This window comes from Podarcis erhardii (genome assembly GCF_964252035.2).
Source record: "Podarcis erhardii genome assembly, chromosome: 6".
Taxonomy (NCBI): Eukaryota; Metazoa; Chordata; class Lepidosauria; order Squamata; family Lacertidae; genus Podarcis; species Podarcis erhardii.
Genome location: NC_138510.1, coordinates 88803945 through 88816597, shown reverse-complemented (window position 1 = coordinate 88816597; position 12653 = coordinate 88803945). Strand labels below are relative to the sequence as shown.

Here is a 12653-nt window from a genome sequence, read left to right as displayed (position 1 = left end):
ATTATAAAGCTCCATCTGCTACACAGGCTGAGACCCTACCTGCCCATGGACTGTCTCGCCAGAGTGGTGCATGCTCTAGTTATCTCCCATTTGGACTACTGCAATGTGCTCTACATGGGGCTACCTTTGAAAGTGACCCGGAAACTACAACTAATCCAGAATGCGACAGTCACTAGACTGGTGACTGGGAGCAGCCACCAAGACCATATAATACCAGTCCTGAAAGACCTGCATTGGCTCCTAGTATGTTTCTGAGCACAATTCAAAGTGTTGGTGCTGAACTTTAAAGCTCTAAACAGTCTCGGCCCAGTGTACCTGAAGGAGCATCTCCACCCCCATCATTCTGCTCGGACACTGAGGTCCAGCTCTGAGGGCCTCCTGGTGTTTGCCGCACTGCGAGAAGCAAAGTTACAGGGAACCTAGCAGAGGGCCTTCTCAGTAGTGGCACCCGCCCTGTGGAACACTCTCCCATCAGATGTCAAGGAAATAAACAAGTATCTGACTTTTAGAAGACATCTGAAGGCAGCCCTGATTAGGGAAGCTTTTAGTATTTGATGAATTATTGTATTTTAATATTTTGTTGTAAGCTGCCCAGAGTGGCTGGCGAAACCCACCCAGATGGGTGGCGTATAAATAAATTATTATTATTATTATTATTATTATTATTATTATTATTTATCATCGTCATCGTCATCATCATCATCAGTAACACAAATAACTTGCTACCTCCACAAGGAAAGAAACGCTCTCTTGCAAAAAGGTGAAAGGCAGGGTGGAGAATACCTGGTGCTAGAGAATAGAGTGAATTTGCCGACCAAAGCATATCTCTCCCACATCCTTCAAGGTGCAGTGGAACAAACAGCAATGGATGAAGGGGAAAATGGGGAATTAAGGATGAAATTCAAAATGAAACCACATAACCTAGCCTGGATTCCCAACATTGTAATTCGGTATATACCTACTTAAAACTCGTGGAGAAGGGCTTTAGATCACAGTAGGGCGTCTCCAGAACTCTACCTGAAACCCCCAAGAGCTGCTCCCACTACTTTTTTCATAAATCTACACAAGACCCTTATGGTCCAGCCTGACCATTTCTTGAGAATGTATTCAGATGTTAACCAACACATGTCCTACTTGAAACTCAACATGCAGAATGTGGAGTTGATGAAACAGGAGAGCCCTTAAAATAGTTGCTAGGAAGAAGACACAGAAAGTAAACAAAGCAGGAACCTTCCTTTGAAGAGAAACATGCTTTGGCAACTAAAGTTAAGCCGGTTATGAAAGGGGGCCAGGAAGTGAAAAGGGGCCGTTTTGCCACCCTGCCCTGGGGTAAGGGGGTGTGATGACCTCTAGCTAGATGATATCTAAATCAAGCAATATGCTGTGAATAAAGGTCTGCTTCCATTTGTTTTGTTATTTCTATCACTCTTAACATTTTCCAAGTACAGTGGTACCTTGGTTTACGAACTTCATCTGTTCCAGAAGTCCGTTCTTAAACCAAAACCCTTCTTAAACCGAGGCGTGCTTTCCCTAATGAGGCCTCCCATCGCCGGTGCCCTTCCACCGTTCTGATTCTGTTCTTAGACCAAGGTAAAGTTCTCAAACCAAGACACTATTTCCAGTTTTGCGGAGTTTGTAAACCAAATCTTTGTTAAACCGGACTGTTCTTAAACTGAGGTACCACTGAGCAGTGGTCTTATACATGTCTTACTTCCAAATTGTGCATTCTGCATAGATATACCCTTGTAGATAGCCTGGAGCTCTGACACATATGGAATGTGACACCTGAGGATTAGGCAAAATAGCCAGTCTTAACCATATAATACTGGTGTTATGAGGTCTGCATTGATTGCCTGTACACTCCCAAGTCCAATTCAAGGTGTTGCTGCTGAACATATCAAGCCCTAGACGACTTGGGATTCAAATACTAGGAGGAGTGCTTCTTCCTATATCAACCTATATCAAGATTAGATTACTGCAATGCGTTATACGTAGGGCTGCCTCTGAAGACGGTTCAGAAACTTAAGCTGGAGTAGAATTTGGCGGCCAGGTTGCTCACCGGAGCAAGACGGTTTGAGCATATTACACTGATCCCGGTCTGACTGCACTGGCTACCAATTAGTTTCTGGACCCAATTCAAAGTGCTGGTTTTGACCTATAAAGCTTTCAGAGACTCGGGGTCGCAATACCTCTTTCCATATGAACCTACCCAGACCCTGAGATCATCTTCTGAGGCCCTTCTTCGTGTGCCTCCTCCTTGAGAAGTCCAGAGGGTGGCAACATGAGAACGGGGCCTTCTCTACAGTGGCTCCCCGTCTGTGGAATGCTCTCCCCAGGGAAGTTCACCTGGAGCCTTCATTATATACCTTTAGGCACCAGGCAAAAACGTTCCTTTTTAACCAGGCCTTTGGTTGATCTGATCTACACCCTGTGCCCTTTTCAAATGTGGTTTTTTTGTGGGGGGGGGGCTATTGGGTTGTTGTTTTTATTTTTATTATGTATTTTGTGGTTCTATATCTTGATTTTATTCTGTGAACTGCCCTGAGACCTCCGGGTATAGTGTGGTATATATACAGTGGTACCTCGGGTTAAGAACTTAATTCGTTCTGGAGGTCTGTTCTTAACCTGAAACTGTTCTTAACCTGAAGCACCACTTTAGCTAATGGGGCCTCCTGCTGCCGCTGCGCCACCAGAGCATGATTTCTGTTCTCATCCTGAAGCAAAGTTCTTAACCTGAGGTACTACAGTGGTACCTCGGGTTAAGTACTTAATTTGTTCCGGAGGTCCGTTCTTAACTTGAAACTGTTCTTAACCTGAAGCACCACTTTAGCTAATGGGGCCTCCTGCTGCCGCCATGCGATTTCTGTTCTCATCCTGAAGCAAAGTTATTAACCTGAGGTACTATTTCTGGGTTAGCGGAGTCTGTAACCTGAAGCGTATGTAACCTGAAGCGTATGTAACCCGAGGTACCACTGTATTTCTGGGTTAGTGGAGTCTTTAACCTGAAGTGTCTATAACCTGAAGCGTCAGTAACCCAAGGTACCACTGTAAATTAAATAAAACAACAACAACAACAACAACAACAACAACAACAACAACAACAACAACATAACAACAACCTGCCCAAGCACTGAAATCTCCTTGAGAGGTCCTTCCCGTAACTGCAGTGACTTGAGACAGGGTGTTTTCTGTAGTGGCACCTCAGAAGCTCTACCATACATGATGGTTTGGCCATGTGGACTAGGAGCTTAATAACAAAATGTTCAAAAGTTAAGATTCCCAGAAAGCTGAATGTCAAGACAAATACAAGTTCTAGTGCAGAAGTGGAGAAATCCAGCATGGTTTTGTTGACTTCTGAAGAAATATAGGTCATCTGGGGCCACTTTATGCCTTACCTTAGTGCAGAAGGCTTACCGCTGTGACTTTTTCCTGTGCCCTCACAGTAACATCTGGAAGCTGACCAAATGACTCCTTCCCACCCAGTTGCCACCTGTATGTATGGGAGGTGCCTAACATGAATGGCTCCACCTACGTGGGTATGGACCTTCAAACATTAGCTTAGTGGTGTGGGACAAACCTACAGGAAAGCAGGTCTTGCACTGCTATGGTGATATATGAAGAGGCCCTTGGGCTGTTAAGAAATAGGAGTGGATCATTGTAATTAAGAAAGGAGCATTTAGCAGCCATTTAAAGGGTTAATGGATGGAGTCATTACATGCTGTTGTTTAGTCATTCAGTCGTGTTGGACTCTTTGTAACCTCATACACCAGAGCACACCAGGCACTCCTGTCTTCCACTGCCTCCCGCAGTTTGGTCAAATTCATGCTGGTAGCTTCGAGAACACTATCCAGCCATCTCATCCTCTGTCGTCCCCTTCTCCTTGTGCCCTCAATCTTTCCCAACATCAGGGTCTTTTCCAGGGAGTCTTCTCTTCTCATGAGGTGGCCAAAGTATTGGAGCCTCAGCTTCAGGATCTGTCCTTCCAGTGAGCACTCAGGGCTGATTTCCTTCAGAATGGAGAGGTTTGATCTTGTTGCAGTCCATGGGACTCTCAAGAGTCTCCTCCAGCACCATAATTCAAAAGCATCAGTTCTTCGGCGATCAGCCTTCTTTATGGTCCAGCTCTCACTTCCACACATCACTACTGGGAAAACCATAGCTTTAACTATACAGACCTTTGTCAGCAAGGTGATATCTCTGCTTTTTAAGATGCTGTCTAGGTTTGTCATTGCTTTTCTCCCAAGAAGCAGGCGTCTTTTAATTTCGTGGCTGCTGTCACCATCTGCAGTGATCATGGAGCCCAAGAAAGTAAAATCTCTCCCTGCTTCCATTTCTTTTCTCCATTTAGCAGCCATATAAAGAGTTAATGGATGGAGTCATTACATAGTTGTTGTATTAAAAAAAAAATGTAGTCCTAAGGAAATTTTGTAAGTCCCTTTGTTTGAGTCACATTGTTGCTAGACCGAGCAAACCACTAAGATTATTCAAACTGGTATAATCCTGACTCCATGGGAGGATGAAACATATGACACAATCCATCTCTCTTCCTAATTTCTGAACCCACAAATGATTTCAGCACTTCTGTTTGAAAAACAAAGACCTGAAGACTGAGAATATATAACAGGAAGTAAAAATGGCCCCATAAAGTATGAGATAGAATTTGCTTTCAGCACTGTGAATGGGCGGACCTCGTTTGCTCTGCTCTAGGGAGCAGTGCAATTTTGTAGTCCGGATTTTTCCAAGCTTCTGGAATGGACGCCAATCTTTTATTTCAGATGTCGTCTACCTGGCTCATCCTGAGAACTTGCTTAACCAAAGGGATTCTGGTCAGGTTTGGAAGCTTCAGCAATGACGTCAGCATCTGAGCATTTACGCAGAGGTCTGTACTGATGCAACAATGATAATCGTGACACTCCACAGCCTCCAACATTGGAAATGTTTTCCAGACTGTGGCCAAATTGTGTTGGATACTGGCATCTCCTCTATCTGGCAAGGTTCCACCACGAGAAGAAGACCTGTAAACGTCTCTGAACTTCCTTTATAAAAATATAATTATACAGTGTCTTTCATGAGCACTTAGGCAAATTACATATGACTCCTGACCTGCAGCACTGCTGTTAAAATTATATGTATCACAGTTGTACGCAATTAACCTAACCTATATATAACATAAAAGGTTATTACATAACAAGCACAAGTAGATTTGGTGGACCTGCAGAACACTTTACAGAAATTATTGGCCTAAAGCACTAGTTCTCAAACTCCACTCCCCACCCGCCACCATGGACTACTTGAAAATTGCTGCTGATCTTAGCAGACCAGCTAATATTTTTCTGCTTCTCACAGCAATTGGCATGCAGTGTGCTGCATGCTGTATGATTTACCATTGTACTTTTGTTGCTTCTTTTCTTTCTTATATTTTATTGCATCACAGTTTGCATTCCCCAGAATCCAAAGAGTAATGCAACATGAGAAAGAAAAAGAGCAAAATACATTTATTTGTCCGTTTTTGTTTCATAAAATGTATATGCCACTTGGTAGAGATAAAACGATAAAATCAAGAAAGAGTGACAACAATGCTTCAGAACATACAAGAAGTTAAAATACTGAAACAGATTAAAATTCACCTGAATGAAGTTCACAGGATACTGGTGGTCACCTGACCACAGTCTGGGAACCCCTTGGCCTTGTTTTCTCCCAAAGATATCCTGTAAGGCAGAGGAGGAAGGCTTAGGATCAGAGTTTTCCTTCTCCTAGATGGGCAAACTTCCCAGGTTGATGAGCCCCAATTGCCCCCACTTTCCTCTACAGCACATGCAGAAAACACCTTCTCTGGCCCACTATTGTTCTTGTGTGCAGGGGAAGGAAGTCCCTGTTCTGCCACCACTTTCTCTTTAATTCAGATGAAGTCTGCTCCCCCCCCCCCAACTTGCTGGAAGAGCTTCATAGTTTAGGGAGATCATAGGCAGAGATATTCATCTGTGGTCCTTCAGTTGTTGGGACTACAACTCCCATCAACTTTGCTGTTGGCCACAATGTCTGATGGAAGTTGTAGTCCAGAATCTGGAGAGCCACAAATTCACCATCCTATAAAACATATTTTCCCTGAATGAATGTGAAGTATATACAGTGGTACCTTGGGTTAAGTACTTAATTCGTTCCGGAGGTCCGTTCTTAACCTGAAACTGTTCTTAACCTGAGATACCACTTTAGCTAATGGGGCCTCCTGCTTCTGCCGTGGTGCCAGAGGCTGATTTCTGTTCTCATCCTGAAGCAAAGTTCTTAACCTAGTTATCTCCCGCTTGGACTACTGCAACGCGTTCTAGGTGGGGCTACCTTTGAAGGTGACCCGGAAACTGCAATTAATCCAGAATGCGGCAGCTAGACTGGTGACTGGGAGTGGCCGCCAGGACCACATAACACCGGTTCTGAGAGATCTGCATTGGCTCCCAGTACATTTCCGAGCACAATTCAAAGTGTTGGTGCTGACCTTTAAAGCCCTAAACGGCCTCGGTCCTGTATACCTGAAGGAGCGTCTCCACCCCCATCGTTCAGCCCGGACACTGAGGTCCAGCGCCGAGGGCCTTCTGGCGGTTCCCTCATTGCGAGAAGTAAGGTTACAGGGAACCAGGCAGAGGGCCTTCTCGGTAGTGGCGCCTGCCCTGTGGAACGCCCTCCCAGCAGATGTCAAAGCAATAAACAACTATTTTACTTTTAAAAGACAACTGAAGGAAGCCCTCTTTAGGGAAGTTTTTAATGTTTGATGCTGTACTGTTTTTAATATTCAGTTGGAAGCCGCCCATAGTGGCTGGGGAAACCCAGCCAGATGGGCGGGGTATAAATAATAAATTATTATTATTATATTATTATTAACCTGAAGCACTATTTCTGGGTTAGCGGAATCTGTAACCTGAAGCATATGTAACCCGAGGTACCACTGTACTTTGAAATTATTACAACTGAAAATGGGTGGTTACTCCATTTCTGGTTGGCTCAGTATACAAAGAACTAATATTTCATAGTTTTATATTTATTTCAAAGACCTCTGAATTGTATTGTTGGATGATTCAGTTTTATGAAAGAACTAGAATTTTATTAGCGGAACATTGTATAATTATGTGTCTTAATTAATTACTCATGTCCAGACTCTTAGCAACTCTCGTTTTCATTGCTAAACAGAGGAAGTTAGTGTTGCCTCAGTAACAGGAAACGCAGTTCTTAATTACATGTTAGAACCAGAAACAAAAGAACTGCTTCTTAACAGGGTAGTTAAAACAGTAAAATGGTAAATGCAACTGCAAAGTGATGCACAATTTGGGGGGGGGGGAATTATATTTCACATATATGCTCATGGGGTGGGTTAACTCATACTGGCTGTCCAGGAATGAGACCTTGGGCTTGTAGCGGATAGCTTGATGAAGATGTCAAAAAAGCATGTGGCAGCTGTGAAATAGGTAGATTGAGAATAACCCTGCCATTATCACAATGCTATTAATACAAACGTATGGTGTGATTATGGGACACTGTGGTCTAAACAACTGACCCTCTTGGGCTTGCTGATCAAAAGGTCGGTGGTTCAAATTCCCGCGATGGGGTGAGCTCCCGTTGCTCAGTCCCAGCTCCTGCCAACCTAGCAGTTTGAAAGCACGTCAAACTGCAAGTAGATAAATAGGTACCACACTGGCAGGAAGGTAAATGGCATTTCCGTGCACTGCTCTGGTTTTGCCAAAAGTAGCTTAGTCATGCTGGCCACATGACCCAGAAAAACTGTCTGCAGAAGCAGACAAACGCCAGTTCCCTCGGCCAGTAAAGTGAGATGAGCGCTGCAACCCCAGAGTCATTCACGACTGGACTGAACTCTCAGAGGCCCCTTTACCTTTACCTTATGGTGTGATTACACTTGGAATACTGTACTATGAACTGTTCTGGTATGCTCACCTCAAAAAGGGTATTGTAAGAGCTGGAAAAGGTTCAGAAATGAGGAAGCAAAAAGATTGAGGGGATGAAGCAAGCTGTGAGGAAAGGTTGCAACATTTAGGGCTTTTTGGTTCAGAGAAAAGGCAAGTAAGTGGGGATGTTATAGAGGTGTGTAAAATTACTCATGGTGTGAATAAAGTGAGGAAAAGATTGCGGGCCCAGTCACAGAGCTATCCTCCCCACCCCCAAGCCAGCGACCAGCTGACCTGTGGCAGAACAGACTCAGGTAGACAACCAATGGGATTGAAAATGGCCACAACCTTATTGATTACAGGTGTCAGTGGGTCTTTGGCTCAGGCATTGGGTGCATATCCATTTCAGCCTCCTGCTGGAGGGCTGGAGGGACTCTAGTGGTGCTGTGGTCTAAACCACTGAGCCTCTTGGGCTTGCCGATCAGAAGGTTGGCAGTTCGAATCCCTGCAAAGGGGTGAACTCCTGTTGCTCTGTCCCAGTTCCTGCCAACATAGCGGTTCGAAAGCGCACCAGTGCAAATAGATAAATAGATACCACTGTGGTGGGAACGTAAACGGTTTCCGTCACAGTGTCCCATTGCCTCAGAAGCGGTTTAGTCCTGCTGGCCACATGACTCAGAAAGCTGTCTCTGGACAAACGCCGGCTCCCTCAGCCTGAAAGCGAGATGAGCGCCACAACCCCATATTCGCCTTTGACTGGACTTAACCGTCCAGGGGTCCTTTACCTTTTTTTGGGGGGGGGCTGAAACCACTGCAGGTCGAGCCAGGATTTTAGCACAACTGGCCCTTTTAGGTGTTGCTGCTCAGCTGGTCTTGGCTGTGAACAGTAAAGGAATTCTCAAAGCCCTGGGTCCTGATTGGCTCATTTGAACCCAGCTACTGGTCGGGAGGTAATGCCCCTATGGTTGTAACGGCATTTCCACTCAGCCGGTAACCGGGCGGATGTGGCTGGCTGGGAAGGAGGCGGAGAGTGAAGGTTTGCAACTGATGCCCATCAGGGAAGCGGTGAGCATCCATTTTCACCCTCTCCCATAACATTAAGGCTTGGGGACATCCGATCAAGCTGAAGGTTCGATGATTCCCGCCAGACAAAAGAAAGTGCTTCTTTCCATGCAGAATTCATTGCGTGTTGAGGTCCCCAAGCCACCCCCAAATTAATTCACACTTCACACAGGAACTTTTGTTTAAGGTTCTGTTTTGTTTTAAGGTTTTGTTTATGGCATAATTTTGGCCATAACTTTATTAAAATACAAAATGCGAGTAGTAGCTTAGGCATTGGTTGTGACTATCTGTCCCTGCCCAGGGACAGAACTGACGTCCGCAAACCTGCAAAGTCAGCAAGGGAAAACATTTTGGGGAGAAAATGGAGCTGGGTGCCAGACCCTCACCTCTCCCCAAATGCTCCCAGGGGCTCTTGCGTGGCCCTAGCCCCTTGCCAGGGGTGCAGACAAAAGCATGGTGAGCCCCTGGATTCCTTTAATGGAATACCCCTGCAGCAGCCGCAGCATTGGAGGGGCAGGCACAGCCAACCACATCCACATCCCCTCCACCAACCAATTTTCTAAAACCAATGCCTAACCGCAACCTTACAAGTTGTGGCGATTTGCTACGCAGTAGGCAAAAAACCAAATGGCACCAGCCAATCAGCCAAATGGACAAAATTCCTACCAGGCCCCCGCTCCAAAAGCAGACGACCCCATGACAGGCATAGCAAGGTCAAATGCAAAAGCCCTAAAATTAGGGAGGTTGGGTGGGTGATCTGATGTGGACAAGACGGAGTGCTTCCGGAAGTGGCAGAAAGATATATCTAAATTTGTCTGGCAGGGCAAAAAGCCCAGAATTAAGTTTAAGATATTAACTGATGCGAAAGAAAGAGGGGGCTTTGCCCTGCCAGACTTAAAGCTGTACTATGAAGCCGCAGCTTTCTGCTGGCTAAAAGACTGGCTACTTCTCGAAGATACTGATGTATTGGACTTGGAAGGTTTTAACAATGCTTTTGGTTGGCATGCATACTTGTGGTATGACAAAGTTAAGATCAATAAGGCCTTTAAGAACCATATTGTCAGGAAGGCAGTGTTCAATGTCTGGACAAAATATAAAGACTTATTGGAAAATAAAACTCCAAGGTGGCTTTCGCCTCTGGAAGCTAAGGCCCGAAAAAGACCCAATATGGAGGCCAAATGGCCAAAATATTGGGAAATATTAGAAAAAGATGGAGACAATTGGAAATTGCAGAGTTTGGAGAAAATGAAGGATAAGGTGCGAGACTGGTTACATTATGCTCAGATTAAAGAAGTTTTTAAAAATGACAAAAAGTTAGGGTTCCAGGTGGAGAAATCGAAGTTAGAAACAGAATTGTTAGAACCAAAGACTAAGGTACTATCTAGAATGTATAACTTGCTGTTAAAATGGAATACACAAGACGAAATGGTTAAATCGGCTATGATAAAGTGGGCGCAGGACATTGGGCATAACATTATGTTTGAGGATTGGGAAAGGTTGTGGACCACTGGGTTGAACTTCACCGCATGTAATGCTCTGAAGGAAAATGTAATGAAAATGATATATAGATGGTACATGACCCCAGTTAAACTTGCCAAAATATACCATTCGTCTGATAATAAATGTTGGAAATGTAAAGAAAATGAAGGAACATTCTTTCACCTCTGGTGGACATGCCCTAGGGTGAAGGCCTTCTGGGAAATGATATATAATGAGTTGAAAAAGGTATTTAAGTATACCTTCACTAAGAAACCAGAGGCCTTCCTTCTGGGTATTGTCGGCCAGAAGGTGTTAAAGAAGGACCGAACATTCTTTATGTATGCAACAACGGCAGCAAGGATACTCATCGCAAAAAACTGGAAAACTCAAGATCTACCCACACTGGAAGAGTGGCAGATGCAGCTGATGGACTATATGCAACTGGCCGAAATGACGGGCAGAATCCGAGACCTGGGAGAAGAGAAAATGGAGGAAGACTGGAAGAAATTTAAGATGTATCTACAAAAACATTGTAATTTGGTTGAATGTTAAGAAGGATGCTAGATTATAAAAAATTGGCCACCACTAAATTAGATTTAAATTTGATGATAAGTGAGACTAAAGAAAATATAAATTTTTTTCGGAAGAATTGCTAGATTATATTTGAATGAGTGGATATGAGATTGTAAACAAGTTGATAATTTGTTTGGAAAAAAAAACTTTTAATGATGTAAATGGGAGCGGGAGACGTGAGGGAGTCCAAAGAAGTGATGAAACTATGTTTGTGACAGAAGTAAGATTGTTTATTATTTGTGCATTTATATTTAAAAACTTTAATATATATATATATATATATATATATAAACAATTTTCTAAAACCAATGCCTAACCGCAACCTTACAAGTTGTGGCGATTTGCTACGCAGTAGGCAAAAAACCAAATGGCACCAGCCAATCAGCCAAATGGACAAAATTCCTACCAGGCCCCCGCTCCAGAAGCAGACGACCCCATGACAGGCATAGCAAGGTCAAATGCAAAAGCCCTAAAATTAGGGAGGGTGGGTGGGTGATCTGATGTGCGCAGCGAAAAGAGGAAGCTCAACGCTGCATGCAGAGAATATATAACCTAAGGCTGTCAATCAATAATTGGCAACAACAAACTCTCCCCAACGACAAGAGGAGCCCAATCACAACAGTGGACACCCAAACTAACCTACCCGGCACCAGCGAGGTGTCTTGTTAACCCCACCGCAACCCGTGCTCTCCATGAAGGAGAACATGCTTTCCCAGAAAAAGCAGTGATAGCCACCAATGTAGACGGATTTGAAAAATTAGGCAACTTCATAAGGCTATCAGTGGCTCCTAGCCATGATGGATATGTTCTCTCTCCACTGTAGGAGACAGTATGTCTCTGAATTCCCATTGCTGGGAATCACAGGACGGGAGAGGGCTACCGTATTTTTCGCTCTATAACACGCACCTGACCATAACACGCACATCGTTTTTAGAGGAGGAAAACAAGGGAAAAAACATTCTGAATGAAACAGTGGATGTATCATTTTTGGGCTTCATGCTGTGGCCACAGACATGTGATCTGATGGTGAATTTGGGGTGACCCAATGCAAAAATCCTGAGAATTCCTGTGGATCCATGCTTTGTAACCACGTTTTTGCACCATTGCAGCCCCAGGCAACAGTGGGTGCGTGATTTTTTTGTTGCAGGCTGTAGCCATGGACATGCTATGTGATCTGATGGTGAATTTGGGGTGACCCAATGCAAAGATCCTGAGAATCCCTGTGGATCCATGCTTTGTAACCACGTTTTTGCACCATTGCAGCCCCAGGCAACAGTGGGTGCGTGATTTTTTTGTTGCAGGCTGTAGCCATGGACATGCTATGTGATCTGATGGTGAATTTGGGGTGACCCAATGCAAAGATCCTGAGGATCCATGTGGATCTATGCTTTGTAACCACATTTTAAGTGGGGAGCGAAGGAAAAACAAAGAAGGGACATGAGAGGGGTGTGCAGAGAAGCAGCTGGCTAAGAATGCAGGAGAGGGATTTAACGGGAGGGAGAAAAGAAAGGCAAAAGTTTCCCCCCACCCAAGCCAGCCATCTCTCTCTCTCTCTCTCTCTCCCCTCCCTCTCTCCCTCCCTCCCTCCCCCCTCTCTCTCTCCCTCCCCCTCCCCCCTCTCTCCCTTCCCCCCTCTCTCTCCCTCTCCCC

The 12653-nt window shown here is 44.6% G+C and overlaps 1 long non-coding RNA gene across 1 annotated transcript in view; it reads right to left on the bottom strand.

Moving 5' to 3' along the window:
• LOC309343995 overlaps nt 1–5712 on the bottom strand; it is a 50276-nt gene extending 44564 nt beyond the window's left edge. The window contains exon 1 of the long non-coding RNA XR_014157505.1: nt 5628–5712. This is a non-coding gene — a long non-coding RNA (uncharacterized lncRNA). The remainder of the gene's footprint in view (nt 1–5627) is intronic.
• Between the last annotated feature and the right edge of the window lie 6941 nt (nt 5713–12653).